Genomic DNA, 13996 nt, shown 5'->3' on the forward strand with positions numbered 1-13996 from the left:
ACAAAGGGCAGATCCAAAACAGGAATGCAGTTTCAACCCCAGTACCAACCTAAATAAACATTTTTTTATCTCCTGTGGGCCTTCTTAGCCTCTTACTCCCAGTTCATTCTGTCCCTGCCCCCAGGCAATGACTAATCCATTGTCATTAAAAGTAAAAGCCATTGTCTTTAATTATATAGTATATACTGCTTTTTTTTTCCTTGCTGCTTTCAAGATAATAGTTTTGAGAAAAACTCACATTTTGAGAATATTATAGGTTCTCCTTTGTTATTGTTTTGTTGGTATTTGGGAGAGGAGAATTTTTTGAGCTAGGGTCTTGTGTTGTCCAAGTTGTGCTTGAACTCACAATCCTCCCCACTTCAGTTCCCAGTGCCCGTAGAACAAGCCTGTATCACCAATGCAGCTTCATACTTTCTCATTGCTAAGTGCAATCCTGTTTTATGAATGCACTTCAGTTTTTACCTATGTTTACTCTCTTCCAAATCAGGGCTATTGCACAAGAGTAGGAGAATTCTACTTATTCCAAACCTTCAACATTGCATACTTTGCACACTGTGTCTTCTTCATGGCTCAGTAATGTTCCACCCTCTCTCTCTCTCTCTCTCTCTCTCTCTCTCTCTCTCTCTCTCTCTCTCTCTCTCTCTCACACACACTTTTCATCTCTATTCATCTACCAGTGGGTGTGTTGGTTGATCCCACGTCTTGGCTATTGTGAGCAATGCTGGAATAAACATAGCATGCATGCTTCTCTTTGACACAATGATCCCATCCCTCTTTTAATACATACTCAGACCTGGGATTGCTGAACAATATGGTAGACATCATTTGATTGTTTTGAAGCCCACCCATTCTATTGCCCATAGTGATCTTACTCAGTTACATTCCCACTAGCGGAAACTAATAAAGTCACCTTTCTCAACAGTGTCTGCTTTTTGTCTTCACCATGGCAGCCATGCATCATGGGATAAGATGATAATTCAATGTCGTTTTGGTTTGCATTTCCCCGAGGATCAGTGAGGCTGAGCACATGTGTTCATGAGTTATTAGCCTTCACACATGTGTGTATGTGTGTACATATGTATGAATGTGCATATGTGTGTATGTGTGTGTGTCGGGGTGCACGTTTGCATGTGTGGGATTCAAACTCCTCCTCATGCTTGTGTGGCAAATGACTTCCCCACTGAGCTATCTTCCCAACTACTGTACTTTCATTTGCTACTGTTAATTCGTGTATCTTCCCATGAGATATGTCTATTCATTATGTCTGCTTCTTATTAACTAGACTTTGTTTGGGGGTGAGTTGGTTGAGTCCTTAGACATTTTCCCCACTATGTAAGGTCTCTCTCTGACCCTCCATCCTATTGTTTCCTTTGCTGTGTGGAGAATTCTTCGTTGGACAGAATTCCATTTGTCTATTTTTGCTTTTGTTTCCTCTGTTTTTGGCGCTTTTTTTCTCACATACAAACTATCTCTGCCCATGTCAAGGCATTGAAATATTTCCTCCAGGAGTTTCATGGTTTCAGGGCTTTGATATTAACTTCAGTTGGTTTTCATGCACTCTGAGATGTGGGAATCTACTTTTATTTTTCTGCATATGTACGCCCAGCTTTGCCAGATTCATCTATTGAAGAGTGTCCTTTCTTCAACAGGTGCTCTTGAAGCATTTGTCAAAGGTTAGCTGGCTGTCATAAATGGATTCCTCTTTCAGGGTTTTTCTTTCTATTCCATGGGTCTGTATCTGTCTTGTACTATTCTGTTTTGATGGCGATAGCTTGGTGGCCTGGTTTAAAGACAATCATTGTTGAGAACAAAAAGGTAGATGCATGTAGCTAGTACAATAGAACATTTTATTGTGCCGAGGACCACCACACAAGGTTCACACTCTAAATTCCTAACTGCCACCCTAAGCCTGCCTCTCCAAGGCTGCTCACTTGTTTGATGTATCTTAGCTGATGGTGAAGCTCAGTCTCTAACCGAAGTCTTTAATTTGAGAGTCATCAGCTATAGGAAAGGTCAAGGTGGTGCAACTCCAGATGTGCACAGCACAGCACTGTTCATGGTCTCTACTTACATATTATCCAATGGGCATCATGAGGCTCTTGGACTGTTTCTGGTTATCTTGAGTGAGTGATGTTACTGAGTTCTGTTATCAAGTGAAGCTTGGATGTAGTGGGGATTCTGACTAAGCTATTTTTTACATGTCTAAAAGGCATTTGTACTATGCTCAGTTACAAGAATTATGATACCATCCACTTTGCTCTTTTTGCACAACATTGCTTTAGGTATCCTGAATCTTGAGTCTTTCCATACGAATTTTGTCATCATCTTTTCTAGCTTTGTAAAGAATGTCATTGATATTTTTGATGAAAACTAACGATATCGAGTTTGTGACTGCTCTGAGTAGAATGGACATTTTGATAAAAGTGTCATATTCCCCTAATCTCTGAGCAGGAACTGTCTTTCTGTTTTATGCGATGCTGGTATTTCTATAATGTTTTTGGAAGGGTAGTCTGGTGATGGTGTGAATTTCATCAGTTTTGCTTGTCTAGAGATATCATTTCTTCTTCCCTTCACTTCCAAAGGTAAATATCGCTGGGTATAGTACTTTTGGTTGGAAGACTGATTTTATCTTTCTGCGTTGTGAATGTATCATACCATTCCTTGTTAGCCTAGAAGCTTTCTGCAAAGGGAACTCTGCTGTTTCTCAGCTACACGGGGTGGAGAAGAACCCTCTTAAATATGATCTGGCCCTTCTCAATGTCTTTAAAATTCTGTCTTATAATTTTCATAGTTTGAGTCTGAGCACCATGGAGAAGGTCTTTGTAGGTCAAGTCTATTTGAGGTCTTTTGGGCTCCCGGGATCTGGATGTCCATATCTCTCCCAGGATTAAGGACATTTGCTACTCTCATTGAACATGTCCCCTGTGTCTTTTCCATCCCTTCCCCTTTCTTGAACACTGATAATTCCAAAAATTATTTGGACAATGGGCCTCCAAAAGTTTTAACTCTCAAGGCAACCCCACCCCATCCCCTGTTTTTTTTGAGCTGGGATGTTTCAAAAGACTCAGCTTCCAGTTAAGAAATCCCTTCTTCTTACGGATGGAGTCTATGGGTGGGGCTCTTAATTCTGTTTCATATTTGATTTGCCAAGTTCTTCCACTCCAGCTTTTGTTTGATTCTTCCCAACAGTCTCTGTCCTCCACTATATCCCTCATTCATGTTGTGAGTTGGTTTCATAAAATTCCACTGACTCGTCTGTTAGTATTCTCTTGTATCTCAGTGACAGTCCCTGGAAACTTTATTCTGAATCGAATGTCGGCATCTTATCACTTCCTTTTCTTCTGAGTCCTTTGCTAGAGACTAGTGTACTCCTTGGGAGGCACTGCGTCTCTCTGCTTCTTTATATTTACTGTGTCTCTACATCGATGTTTGCGCATCCCAAAGATTATGTGTCTCCTTCAATTGAAGGGCAACCTTCATATGAACATCTTTCAACTGAAGATGTTTCTTAGTGTAGTCGTCTGGTAGACTAAGTTGGATTTACTTCCAGGTAAGTGCTGCAATACAGTCTCTATATAGATTCTTTGACTAGAATCAATAGCTTTTAAGATGCTGCATGTGACAGTGGGGCCCATCTGATTTCAGATGGAGCAGGGACAGTCTAGCAGCCATGTGGACGTAGTGATTGGTGCATAGAGCAGCCAACAACTGCATAGGCACTTTGGTGATGAGAATGGCAATCCCAGGCATGCAAAATTAAGTGACTGATTCCTTAAGCCGTGCTGGGATGAGCACCTCTGTCACTGGTACTATAATGGCAGTGGTGGCACTAGGAACATGGAAAGTATGGGGGAATGTGTCTCTAAACCCCAGTGGTCATGAGCATGGCTGGCAGCAGAGATCCATTGAGAAGCATGTCATCGGGAAACCACAACAGGTAGCAGTGGTGTATTCTGGTAACAGTAGTGAATGTGAGGGAGGCATGAGGAGGACAGGCCCAGGTCCCAGAAGGCAAGGACTTTGTTTTCTGGAGTCTTAGGGCTGGCACCACATGCCCTGTTGAACCACATGCCCCTGTTGTAAAGGGTACTGCATGGGTTTGGGTGCTGGAGACACAGTTGTACTGCTGGGTCTAGTTGGGGTCACGAAGCTCTCGTGCTTTGTATGAATTGGGGAGGATATCTGTGGGGCACCCAGGACGGGCATAGGCAGAAGTTTACATTCCCACTGGGGAAAGGCATATGAAGTCCTCTGTCCTGAAGAGGGTACAGCTTCCATCACTCTAGTAGCCAATGAAGGAGCAGGGAGGGAGGGAGGAAGAGGAAAATGATGTAGGCGACTTCTCTGAGAAGCACCATGATGCAAACTCCAGGCAGCAATCTCCACTTGGCCCGGCCTACCATGACTATGGAACTCCCTTGCTGCTAGACTTCGGCTCTCCCTGGAAATGGTGTTCTGGTGGGGCTGTTCTACTGACCATTCCCCCACCCTCAATAGTCATCTCCCTAGCAGGGGTGGAGGGTCCTGGTTCCTGCCGTTCTTTGCCTGTCTCTGGGCAGCCATCCCAGCTCTCCCTGTCTCACAGGGCTTCATCCAGTGCCCTCAGCATCCACTTCCCTGTAGTGTCTGGGAGGGATGGCAAGCCCTCTCCACGCCTATCCAGCCACTCTTGGGTCTCCTCAGAGTTCTTTTTATGTCCCAGAATTGGGTCCTTTTTCATATATGCACGTTGTAAATATTTACTCCTGTTTAGGCACTTACCTTTTGTCTTCTCAAGAGCACAAGTTTTTGGTTTAGACAAAGCCAAACTCATCAAGTTTCTCTTTCATACTCTACTACCCTATCTGAGAGTTCATTGCCCAGCCCAAAGGTTCAAAAAATTTTCACCAAATACTTTTGAATAGAAGTTTTGGGGATATCATAGAAGCGATAAGTCAATGTGCATGCATGCATATATATATATATATATATATATATATATATATATATATATATATTCATTAAATTGTTCCAGAGCGGTAACTTTCCCTTCTTACACAGTCTTGCTTTGTTGCCCAGGTTGACCCAGAATCCCTGAGCTCAAGTGATCCTCCTGCCTCAGCCTTCTGAGTAGCTGAGATGACAGGTGTGTGGCTCAGCCCCACCCCCTACTCAACAAGTACTATCTTTAACAATCCACACATGTTGCTGGAGGTGTCTTACACATCCAGATTCCCCAGAGAACATCCATCTCAACAGAACAACATAGCACAGCACAGCACAGCACAGCACAGCACAGCACAGCACAGCACAGCACAGCACAGCACAGCACAGCACAGCTGCAGAGATACAGATCACCGGGGTAGGTAGATACAGATGATGCTTTTATTCCTGCTGGCCTCCCACTGCCTCCCCTACCCCATGTGAACAGCTATTCCTTATTCACTGCTTCAGGGAAAATACAGAAAGGCAGAAAGCTGAGTTACAACATCTTTGGACTTAAAGGAACCAAGAGTCAAGGCAGAAACTAAAGGTTTAAGGAGAAACTGAAGGTGACATATGGAAATGAAACAGAGAGACAAAGATCACTCTATCGTCACTGAGAGGCTTCAGGGTGCAAAGGGCTTACTACGCAAGCATGATGAACTGAGTTCAGATTCTCAGCAGCTATGTAAAAGTGGATCACATGTCTACAATATTAGCACTGGGGAGGCATCCACTACGGGCCCGTAGTGGATGACAAGCATTCGGGAGCTTCCGGAGAGAGGGAAAAGTTTCATTTTCTCATCCTCTTTGGACCTCAGTTAGGGTTGAGCCTGGTGCTATCACAAGCCAAACCAGCAGAGCATCTTAAGTTTGTTTTCCCTGCCGACTGCCAGCAGCTGGGGTCCTTGCGAAGAGCAAGCTTCCCTTTTCTTCTCATCTCCACTTCACAGCACTAATAGCGCTCATAATGACACAGCGCATTTACATAATACACTCCTCAGAAGGTACTCCAGGAGCCCCTGTAGGAGCTCATCTCCGTGATCATTAAAATATCTCTGCCAGGTGGGTCTGAAGCAGGAACCAAAGTGCCCATGAAACGGAACAGCAAACCGTGGCACAGAGAGGGGTGTTACTTTCTGAGAAGTCACACAGCTTCCCATCTTGACACGGCTAGCCTCCAGTCCCCCTCCAGTCCCACCAGACAGATCTGGAAGCTCCCTGTAGCTCTGGGATTGAGGAAGGAGTCACGTGGTGCTTTCTCTTTGGGCCACAAAGCCACCAGAGCTCCCAGAGTGCAAATCAATACCAACCACAGAATTTCACTGGAGAAGTGCTGGGATTAATGGTGGCAGAGGAAACTGAGTCTAGAATCAAAACTAAGAATGGGATTTCATTTCCAAACCTTCCAGGGACTCCTCTGTTCTGTTAATTCCATAAATACAACCTCCATCTCCATAATTGTCATAGGCACCCGCTTTAGACGGTAATTGAATCTGCTTATAAGTAGTATTCTCCATGCATCCTATTGGACAGAAGTTGCAGCGAGAGGCATCCATCTCCTTACATCCTGTCCAGTGTGGAGAAAGAGGACCACTGCCACACGAACCACCCCCTCTGTGTGATTAAGGTTAGTTGCTCTTCTGGAACGAGGAGTTCCCGATTACAGCTTTCTGCTCTGGTGGGGGCCGAATAAAAGTGATTTGGGGGAGGTTTACATCTCCCTGGAGAGGAAGAGAGCTCTCATTTGCATTTATAAAGCATATTGAGAGTTCTGGCAGAAAGTTATGGTGGAAGCACAATTAAATATTTACCGTCACTTCTGCTCTCAAACAGTGGCACGGGGACCAGACCAGCTGGAAGGGCATGTGTTGCTGTCAGATCCAAAGATGCCTGCAGGGGACAGGACTCTGGGACCCATGCCCATCACCTCCTAGACTCCGCCCCTCTGGGAGCTCCTGTATAATGTAGAAAAACAACACTGGGCCACTAGGTCTGGACCTAGCTCTCACCCATTGCCATCTTCTCTGAAGGATGGGGTCTCCTAGGCAAGATAACGAATGGGTAAAGGGAAGACACAACAGTGTTATCACTGCTGTAGTAACTTGGTCATTCCCAGCTTATATCCCGGGTCTATGGGGACAATCTGAAGCACTGGAACCCACAGGGTGCCTATAGGGTATTTCTAGGACGGTAACGACACATTTCCATCCTGCCTCCAGCCCCCACTGCCATTTTCCTTGCATTACTGAAAGAAGGGGAGTCAGCGATGTATGTTGAGGATACAGGGCTGGATGAGGATGTGTGTCCGTTGAGCTCACGGATGGTAAGTAGTGAAACCTGGATCCCCGTTCACGAGAGAGCTCAGGGCAATGTGTAAGGGTTTTCTGCACAGGGGCATTGAGTGTGTCTGTCCCCCCGGTGAGCACGGCTGATCTCCGTGACGAGGTGAAGGAGATCAGCTTTGGGGAAGGAAAAATAAAGTGACCCTTTAGTGTCCCACCAGCCCTTTCAACGGGAACCGGGGAGTGGCTTTCAGATCAGCACTGGGAGGGACAAAGGCAGGTTGAAGGGAACTGAGTGGGAATCCCCTCAAGGAACAGCAGGCCAAAGTGGGAGGCAGACGGGAGCTCTGGCAAGAGCCGGACTGACCAGCAGGAAGGAAGTTGCAAGGAGAAGCCTGGCAGGATGAACCATGGCAGGATGTCCCTCAGGGGACATTCTTCTTTAGGGCTTTCAGCACAGGAACCTCATGACCCACCCAGCACCCAGTGGACCATGCGCTGGGGGGGGTGGTCTTGGTGGAGAGACCACTTCTAGGCTGCCTCTATGGGAAGAAAAAGGCACGTGCTGCCTGGCTTTGCCAGCAGTTTCTCTTTCTGTCTCCATTGGCATCTGTGGATATATTGATATTTGAGGGGGAATTAGATACCTGTCGTGATAAAAAGCGAGATAAATAAGCTCTCTTTGTTCAGGCCAGCCATTCTTTTTTGGAGAGACACAGATTAGACATTCAGTTGATTTACAATGTCCTTCCACGGTGGTAACAATACACACCGGCTTAGAAGGATGAGGGAACAGTAGCTTCCAGTTGTTTCTGAGGCAATGCCTGGTGTGTACTTGACAAGACAAGCTCACCAAGCACGGACCAGTGCCAGCCACCATGCTGTCCTTTCCTGAGAGCCCACAAGAGTCCTAAACCTGGGAGCCACAACATGGTGTGCTTCACAAACCAGGTTCCTGTCCGCTGGACAGGAGAACCTGAAAGTCTTGCCCTATGGCAGACATGATGTAAGCAGCCCTAACTCTCCTTTGCAAAGAATCACAGGAGGAGACTGTGAGACAGGGGCAAAGGGGGTTCAAGTATCCTTGTTAAAAAAGTATTTGAAGAGCATGTGGGGGGGGGGGGCAGTGCAGACTACAGAAAAAAAATGAGGGCAGCCAGACAAGGCAGCCCTCAGGGAGCTTGGAACCAATCAGGAAACAGAAACTAACCCAATATTCACGCAAGTAAATCTTCAGTTCTATCCTCAGTGAATGAGAGGAAGGTGGTATGCAGGGACGCTTGTGAACAATGAATTTCAAAAGGGTAGGGTCATGGGTATGCACACCCAAGCCCTGGTAAGCAGCTGGCATTTGTACGGTTCCCTTCCCAGCTCTTGGCTCTTAAAAGCACAGGGACATGGATGGTGACAAGGACGACAACAACTGCTCTACTTGCTCTCTTTCTCTCTCTCTCACACACACAGACATACGCAGAGAAAAAGAGAGGAGACACAGACGCATACACGCATGGCGCCTACACAAGTGCACATGCTCACATACACAACCCTAAGCCTAAGCCCATGCTGGCCCATATAATGTGACTCTGCAACTCCAGGGTGTGCCAAGGGTCATGAGTGAGCACAGTTAAGCTTTCTGCCTTTCCCAGGGACCTCCGTGCTACCTCAGACCCAGGCCAGCACACTGGGCATGCAAGCCTCAACCCTACATAGTAGGCAAGCCGGACTTGTTAGCTCCTGAATGGCATCTGCAGCCCCTGAATCCTTAGCTCCTGCAGCAGGGTCTCATCACCAAAGATAACCACGCCTAATTTCCTAGCATGTTTAAGCCGTCCTGTGGTAGTACAGACTGGCCAGCTGTGACTTGGTCCCTGTTCCTAGGTGTTGGCTCAAAATGACCCCAGGAAGAAGCTTTGTCAGATCTGAGGTTGGGGATAGGGTTGGGTGATTGTCAACTGTTAAGTGTACCTCTGCTCTGGGGCCTGGGCCCAGTACAACCGCAGAGGCTAGAGTAAGAACATTCTCCAAGTAGAGTTTCCTTGTCCCACCTCTGACCACGGGCCCACCCGATCTAAATCTCTGCATTCATTCTCCCTTGTCTTTCTCCTCTTCCTCCATACTAACTTCCCTCCAAACTTTCCTATCACCCTTCCCTAGCTCCCGTGCTTTTGGTAGCTCAGAGGTGTTTGTATGTGTATAATATATATGTACATGTTTGTGTATGGGGATGCACACACACGTGTACGCAGGTACACGTACAGGTCAAAGGTCTCTCACTGAGCCAGGAGCTCAGTGACGCAGCTGGCCATCAAGCTGCAGAGGTCCACTCGTCTCTGCTTTTCCAGTAATAATTACAAATGCATCCCACCACGGTGTTGCCTAGATTTTTATGTGGGTGCCCAAGATCTTCGTTCTTGTACACCAAGCACTTTACCAACTGTCCAAACTGTCCAAACTGGTGTTTGCCTTCGATGTTCTCATCTTTCCTTAGTTTCCTACCAAATCATTCATCAACTTCCGTTACTTCTTCCTTTACGGCATCCACTTCCTCTGTGTGCCTCGTTTCCATTCCTTGCAACCCGAGTCCAGACTCTATCCCTGTACGCTGGGACCCACCTCCTCCGTGATGTTTCACCAGAAGCCCCATCTGAACTGGTCTCTATGCCACTGACATCCTCGCTGTCTGCAACCAATGTAAACCACAAAAAAAATAGTTTTACCCAACATCAGGCCCTATGACCACAGAGTGATGTCACTATCACGTGTTTGTCCAGAGGAAATAACTATCAGAGAAAGGTGGAAGGAAGAGCATGGTTGTCACAGAATTGTCTACAGTTGAGACTATGACAGTAGCCTGTCCTCATACATATACCAGCCCAGTGCTGTACATGTGAATGCAAGCCCCCAAACATATATAAGGAAATAGCTGGTGTGCCCCGAAGATGCAATCCAAGGGATGCTTCAACTGGGAGGCATGCTGAAGCAGGGACAGAGTGACAAGAAGCATGCTCTGCTGGGACAGGCATGTTCCTGTGTCATTATGTTGTCTTACAATACCAAAATTCAGAAACTTGGATTTCAATTATCTTCTAGAAACACCTCTTCCACCTTTTCCCTCCCTACTTTGTGATTTTCAGTCTCTCTGCTGACTGGATGATGGTTACTGACATCTGCACTTCTGAGACCCCTCTGATCAAGAGATATCTCCTCCAAATGGATCACCAAAACAAACCCTGGCCCCCCCTTCCTGTCATTCCTGCCATTCTACCTTCCTGGGGTGGCCTCTTGGCTGTCGTCACCCACTGAAATAGTGGGTCTTAAGGTTTGCCCTGGCTCTGCCCGTGGAGGTCCACTCTGCTCTGAGTCACTCTCACTTCCTCAGTGCCTGGTTTGCGTTATTATGTTTGAGCACCCAGAGAGAAGAGGTAGGGCTGTGACTTTGGCTCTGAGTTTCATGTCATGCCTGCTTCCTCCACCATAAGCAGTCAGTAAACCCGACAGACACAGGTTCAATTCCCAGCAGTGAGCAAACCAAAACCCAGCTAGGTACTAAAGGCCTCCTCTCTAACAGAGCACAGCACTCCTGCCCCCCAGCCAATAGGAACATGCCCAGAAAGAAGCTCTGTATCAAGTACACTTGTTTGGCTAACACTCATTTGCCAGCTTCACCAAGTGTAAACCTTAGGCAAATGGAAGCTATTATTATGCATGTCTCCCCTGATTGATGGGTGGTAATGGCCAGCAAGGAAGAGAAACAAGCCTGAGTAAACTGAATGAGCCAATCCAACCCATCTGTTGAATGACTGACGTATTGAATGAGTCTGAACAGGCATTCAAATTGGAAATACAAACTGTGAAATTTGCTCTTTTAAAGGACACACAGATCTGCACAGTCCTCCCCACAACGCCTTTCTCCTTCTGTCTCTTTTGCGTTCCAAGGTACAATTCATTATGGTAAATAAAAGAAGCCACAGCTTACATGGGTCACAGCACAGTGAATCAAGGGTTGGGGTAAGCCCCAGATCTAGCACTGGTTCACAGAGGGTTGGGAGTAAGCAGGAAGCCCTTGGTGGAGTTCCAATGCCTCTCCCACCAAGGGCCCTTCCAGCCAGGCATCTAGAGAAACAGACTTGTGTCCCCGAGGAACAAGGTTGAGGTGGGGTACTAGGAAGTGCCAAAATGCCTGGGAAGGGCTCTGTTCTCTGCCCAGCCCAGCCTTGGACATGGTGTGTGGCTTACAAGGGAGCGCTTCCTCTCTGGCTCAGAGGGTCTCCTAGGGCTCCAAGTTCTGATATATAAGAAACATAGCAGGCAATTAAAGGGGACCTCTGTCCCAGGGTGACCTCCATATCCACGGTCACATGGACGACTGGACCTCATGCTGGTGTGGGATTGAGAAACCTAGTTGTGAAGCAGGAGGCAGGAGTTTCACTAGTAAGTTATGGAGCTGACTAGAAGAGGTTTGCTAGAAATGCTATAACAGCACACCTCTACCCAACTGGCTTAAAACAACAGAAAGGTTCTGGAGACCAGAACCCTTGAAGTAAGCTGTACAGAGGACCACACTTCCCCTAAAGCCTATAAGGCAGAGGCATTCCTTGCCTTCTTGGCTGGTTCTTGGTACCCTTAGTTGTTGGTGTTTTGTACCTACACAAGTCCAGACTACCTTCAGCCTGGCTATCTCTCCTTTCATTTAATATGGGCATTTTATAAGAACACACCAGCCATGCTATAGAGGATTGTACCCATCTCTGGTATGACTCAATCTTAACTAATATCTGCGAAAATCCTACTGTGACCTTACTAGCTGAAGTCACACTGCCAGGTACAGGACGTTAGGACTTTGACATCTCCTTTCCACCCCTACCCGCACTCTAAAAAACCTGGGTAGGGCAGTTTCTGGATGGTCCATCCTTATGTCTCAACTCCAAACTTTGTCTCTGTAACTCCTTCCATGGGTGTTTAGTTCCCAAATCTAAGAAGGGGCAAAGTGTCCATATTTTGGTCTTCGTTCTTCTTGAGTTTCATGAGTTTAACAAATTGTATCTTGGGTATTCTAAGTTTCTGGGCTAATATCCACTTATCAGTGAGTGCGTATCATGTGAGTTCTTTTGTGATTGGGTTACCTCACTCAGGATGATACCCTCCAGATCCATCTATTTGCCGAGGAATTTCATAATTCATTGTTTTTAATAGCTGAGTAGTGCTCCATTGTGTAAATGTACCACATTTTCTGTATCCATTTCTCTGTTGAGGGACATCTGGGTTCTTTCCAGCTTCTGGCTATTATAAATAAGGCTGCTATGNACATAGTGGAGCANNTGTCCTTATTACCANTTGGNACATCTTCTNGATATATGCCCAGGAGAGGTATTGCTGGATCCTCAGGTAGTACTATGTCCAATTTTCTGAGGAACCGCCAGACTGATTTCCAGAGTGGTTGTACAAGCTTGCAGTCCCACCAATAATAGAGGAGTGTTCCTCTTTCTCCACATCCTCGCCAGCATCTGTATGGCTTTACCTGGGTGTGAAGCAGTGGAGAAGAACACCAAGAAGGAGCCCAAAGGGCCTTATAGTCTCTACCCCAACCTATGACATTCAGAGAGGCTTAGGAACAATACTGGGTCTTTTGGGCTCCAGACACTGTCTACAATCTAGAAGAATGGTTATACTACGATAATAGGAATCCCAATACTACCCTGCTCTGTGCCCTACCTCTTCATCCTCCTTGAAAGGGGCTCCTCAGCCAAGAGACCAGGAATTGTCTGTGGCATCCCACAGCCAGAAGAACTAAGAGACCACAGCCCCTTTCCAGGGCTGGAGGAAGAGGCTTGCTAAACTAGCTGGAAGTGAACATCAATGCAAGAGCCCAGGGCTGTGACATGTGGGTTTGATGAGTACAGAAGGTAATAGATCTCCACACTATACAGAACCCACAGCCTGCCTTCCCACTGAGCGGCAGGGCAAGCAGCTATAACTAAGAATAGCATGATTCCTGTGGTCTGATGCTTCATGCTGGAAAAAGATGGCTGGAGAATCAGTAGTTTGAGAACAAAAGAGTCATGTGCCCATAATGTTCCCAAATAGCAACTGAAAATCAAGTCTCTACCTGCATCCACAGCTCTTGGGCAGGGGGTAAGAAAGTAGTTCAATAGTTCCACAGAATTTTCCAAGAGGCCAAAGTCAGGACAATGTTTCAGAACAAAGGCAGCCTGGCACCTGAGGTGCCTTCCCAGATACAAGCTGCCAATCTTCCGGCAGCTTGAGGCTGTCAATGCTATCTCACAAGGAAATCAATCCCAGAGTCCTCTTAGGTAGAATCCCAGTGCTGGGCCTAGCCATAGAAAACAGCTCTCTTGAAAGGCTGGAACCCAGGACTCTACAGCCTTCCACGCCCAGGCAGAGCCTGCTCATCTGGTGTGCTCCCCTCCACAGAAGCTGTCTAGCTCTCCCTCCTGTGGCCTGCCCACCCATAGCATAACTTCCCACCTCCATGAGATTTTTGGATGCAAGGAGGGACATCCCTGTGAATGCAAGAATGGATAGCTTCTCTCCTACAAAGAATGCCAGAGTGAGTGAGCTAAAAGAAAGAGAGAGAGAGAGAAAGAGAGAGAAAGAGAGAGAGAGAAAGAAAGAAAGAAAGAAAGAAAGAAAGAAAGAAAGAGAAAGAAAGAAAAAAGAAAGAAAGAGAGAGAGAGAGAAAGAAAGAAAGAAAGAAAGAAAGAAAGAAAGAAAGAAAGAAAGAAAGAAAG

At 46.4% G+C, this 13996-nt stretch overlaps 1 protein-coding gene across 1 annotated transcript in view; it reads right to left on the bottom strand.

Annotated features, from left to right (window-relative positions):
- The window catches only part of Ephb1 (EPH receptor B1), a 433913-nt gene that overhangs the window by 309679 nt on the left and 110238 nt on the right, over positions 1-13996 (bottom strand). The window lies entirely within an intron of this gene.

This window comes from Mus pahari, chromosome 10, assembly GCF_900095145.1.
Source record: "Mus pahari chromosome 10, PAHARI_EIJ_v1.1, whole genome shotgun sequence".
Classification (NCBI taxonomy): domain Eukaryota; kingdom Metazoa; phylum Chordata; class Mammalia; order Rodentia; family Muridae; genus Mus; species Mus pahari.